At 50.7% G+C, this 3,689-nt stretch overlaps 1 protein-coding gene across 2 annotated transcripts in view; it reads right to left on the bottom strand.

Annotated features, from left to right (window-relative positions):
• Nucleotides 1-2,947, bottom strand: part of ARHGEF16 (Rho guanine nucleotide exchange factor 16) — a 28,964-nt gene extending 26,017 nt beyond the window's left edge. Inside the window, exon 1 of one of the 2 annotated variants that reach the window (XM_087701875.1) lies at nt 2,826-2,947. The gene's annotated coding sequence lies outside the window, so the exon portion shown is untranslated. Of the gene's footprint in view, nt 1-2,814 lie in introns of both variants that reach the window. The other variant, XM_087701876.1, reaches the window with a different exon arrangement.
• Between the last annotated feature and the right edge of the window lie 742 nt (nt 2,948-3,689).

Raw genomic sequence — 3,689 nt, 5'->3', positions numbered from 1 at the left:
AAAATATTTCTGGCTTAGTATATTCTAAACTGTATTTGTTAAAAGATTTATACCTTGTAATGGTTTACTAAGTTGGAGGAGGGGTGTTGGATTTTAAGATATTATGATTGTACATGTATACTGCTATTTCTTTCTTTTTTATGTATATTGAAATGGAATTATAAATACCATCAACACAAAAAGGAGTTTGCTCTGAAGCTGAAATACACCAAGTGAATGAGAGAAAGAGTGGGAAGCAGAGGAGAGAAGAAAGATAGGAAGAGAGGGACAGGAGAGAGGGTGAAGGGGGAAAATGAGGAGTACAAGGAGGAGTGGTAAGGGGAGAGAGGAGAAGGAGAAAGGAAGGGGAAGTAGAGTAGAAAATGGTGGAGGGAAGAAAGGATGTAGAAGAGTGGGAAGCAGAGGAGAGAAGAAAGGTAGGAAGAGAGGGACAGGAGAGAGGGGGAGGGGGGAAGATGAGGTGTATAAGGAGGAGTGGTAAGGGGAGAGAGGAGAAGGAGAAAGGAAAGGGAAGTAGAGTAGAAAATGATGGAGGGAAGACAGGATGTAGAAGAGTTGGAAGCAAAGGAGAGAAGAAAGATAGGAAGAGAGGGACAGGAGAGAGGGTGAAGGGGGAAGATGAGGTGTATAAGGAGGAGTGGTAAGGGGAGAGAGGAGAAGGAGAAAGGAAGGGGAAGTAGAGTAGAAAATGGTGGAGGGAAGAAAGGATGTAGGAGAGTGGGAAGCAGAGGAGAGAAGAAAGGTAGGAAGAGAGGGACAGGAGAGAGGGGGAGGGGGGAAGATGAGGGGTACAAGGAGGAGTGGAAAGGGGAGAGAGGAGAAGGAGAAAGGAAGGGGAAGTAGAGTAGAAAATGATGGAGGGAAGACAGGATGTAGAAAGGGGGAGGAGAGAAGGGGAAGAAAGTGTCGGATAAGGTATAAATATGGTGTATGGAGAGCAGAAGAGCCAATAACTGGTTTTTCTTTCTTTCTTTCTTTCTTTCTTTCTTTCTTTCTTTCTTTCTTTCTTTCTTTCTTTCTTTCTTAGGTGTTGATAAGATGAATTGATGTAATTACTTAATAATACAACATGATATTGACTATGTAATAGCATACATGTGATTATATGCTATGAAAATGGAAAATAAAAAAAAATTCTATCAAAAAAATATATATTTCTGGCTTTAGATCTGTGTGTTGCTTTACTATTTTCCCCCCCAATCATTGTTGCATTTTTGTCCAATATTTTTCCCCCCTTTGGGCATGGCCACCGCAGGTGATAGTAGGGACCCGGCCTCCGATTACATTTCCAAGACTTAAAACGTCTTTGCCAGCTGGAAAATGCCACCTATAAAAACATTGTTCTACGGATTCTCTTTGTATGCAGCTGACACTGATAGTTTATCCTTCCCGTCCCAAGATTTCTGCCCGTTTTATTCTCATCCCTGTTCTTAATCGGGGTGCAGGGTCGCCAATTGAGTAGGGGGGCAAGGGGGCAGCTCTGCCTTGCCCTGAACCGAAACGGACGAGCGTTCACACCCAGGGGCAAATCTTGGAGAGGAAGCAGTTGTGTGACAGCAACAGCTTTGGCGTTAAGGTGTTGTAGGGACACACAACCCAATCGCTTGCAGTGGGAGGCCTGCGCTGTGAGGACTCCACCCGCATTCCTTCTGAGGTCTTTGAGGGACAATGTGACAGGTTGGGACACAGCAGAGGCTAACCGGGGTTCTCTCTCTCTCTCTCTCTCTCTCTCTCTCTCTCTCTCTCTCTCTCTCTCTCTCTCCCTCCCTCCCTCCCTCCCTCTCTCTCTCTCCTCCCTCTCTCTCTCTTCCATTTGTCTGAAGTGGTGTAGGGTTTCCTGCCTAGGGAGGGGGTTGGACTAGAAGACCTCCAAGGTCCCTTCCAACTCTCTTATTCTATTCTATTCTTTCTTTATCTTTCTGCCTGTCTCTTTTTCTTTCTTTTTTAGTCTTTTTGCCTCTCTCCCCCTCTCTCTGTCTCCTTGTCTCTTTCTTCTTCTATCTTTCTCTGACTTCTTCCCTCTCTCTCTCTCTCTCTCTCTCTCTCGGCCTGTCTCTCTTTCTCTCCCTTTCTCTCTCTCTCTCTCTCTCTCTCTCTCTCGTTCTTTCTTCTCCTTGTCTCTCTGTCTCTGTCTCTCTTTCTCTCTGTCTGTTTCTGACTTTTCTCTCTCTCTCTCTCTCTCTCTCTCTCTCTCTCTCTCTCACACACACACACACACACACACACACACACACACAAAGCTTCCCATTTTCTCAAAAGACTTCCTTCTTCCCCTCTGGGAACGGTTTCCGTTTTTCTACCTCGTTCTCAGGCAGCTGGAGAATACACAGAACAAGAGCTGGAAGGGACCTTGGAGGTCTTCTAGTCCAACCCCCTGCTCAAGCAGGAAACCCTAGAGACTGTTTCGGGCAAACGGTTGTCCAATCTCTTCTTGAAAACCTCCAGCGTTGGAGCAGCAATATAGACCACGATCAATCAATCGAGAGAAGGGACCTTGGAGGGTCATCTAGCCCAGCACCCCCCCCCCGCTCGAGCAGGAGAACCTATCCCATTTCAGGCAAATGGCTGCGACCCCTCCCCGAGTCGCGCCCTCTCCAAGTAGCCGGAGGTCTCCAAAAACTTGCGCGCGCCCCAGGCGCAAACCCTTCTCCTCCCCCGCCATCCTAAACCCCCGCTTGGGCACCTCCTACAAGAGAGAGGGGAGGGGCAGAGGAAGGAGACCCCTCCTCCCCCCAAATCAACACCCGGAGACCCCCCTCCCCCTGTCCCCCAGCGCGCCTCCCCAACCGTGCGCCCCTCTCCAAACGCGCTCACCGGCTGCTCACCTGCCTCTCCTTTGGCCCCGGGCGGGGAGCGAGCGCACAAGCCACGGAAGCGCGCAGGGCGAGCCCAGGGCAGGTTTGCGCTGAGCGCCCCGCCCGGCGGGGAGGCGGCTCCGGAGCGTCCCTGTCCCTGCTGCTCCCGGCTAGGTGTCTTTTCCGGCTGGGCGGGGCGCCTAGGAGCCGCTGGGGAGACGGAGATCCGGGTAGATCCTCTCTCTTTCCCCCTCCTTCACCGGTAGTTGAATGGATCTCCCCAGGTGCAGAATGGACGTCTGCGGGTGGAGAATGGATCTCCCCAGGTGCAGAGCAGAATGGATCTCTCTACCCAGATGGAGAATGGATTTCCCCAGGTGGAGAACGGATCTCTGCAGGTGGAGAATGGATCTCCCCAGGTGCAGAATGGATCTTTCTGCCCAGATAGAGAATGGATTTCCCCAGGTGCAGAATAGATCTCTGCAGGTGGAGATTGGATCTCCCCAGGTGCAGAACAGATCTCCCCAGGTGCAGAACGGATCTCCCCAGGTGCAGAATGGATTTCCCCAGATAGAGAATGGATCTGCCCTGGTGGAGAATGGATCTCTGCAGGTGGAGAATAGATCTCTCTGGTCTCTGCCCAGATGGAGAATGGATTTCCCCAGATGCAGAATAGATCTCTGCAGGTGGAGAATGGATCTGCCCTGGTGGAGAATGGATTTCCCCAGGTGCAGATTGGATCTCCCCTGGTGGAGAAGGGGTCTCTGCCCTGATCAAGAATGGATCTCCCCAGATGCAGAACGGATCTCCCCAGGTGCAGAATGGATCTGCCCAGGTGGAGATCCAGGGTTTAGGAAGGGCACAGGAGCGGGGAAGGCAAGGGGGGAGAGGGGG

This window comes from Thamnophis sirtalis, unplaced genomic scaffold, assembly GCF_051295495.1.
Source record: "Thamnophis sirtalis isolate CommonGarterSnake01/CBP01778 unplaced genomic scaffold, rThaSir2_p1.2 scaffold_15, whole genome shotgun sequence".
Classification (NCBI taxonomy): Eukaryota; Metazoa; Chordata; class Lepidosauria; order Squamata; family Natricidae; genus Thamnophis; species Thamnophis sirtalis.
The sequence above is the reverse complement of the archived record's forward strand: the minus strand, read 5'-3'. Positions and strand labels throughout refer to the sequence as shown.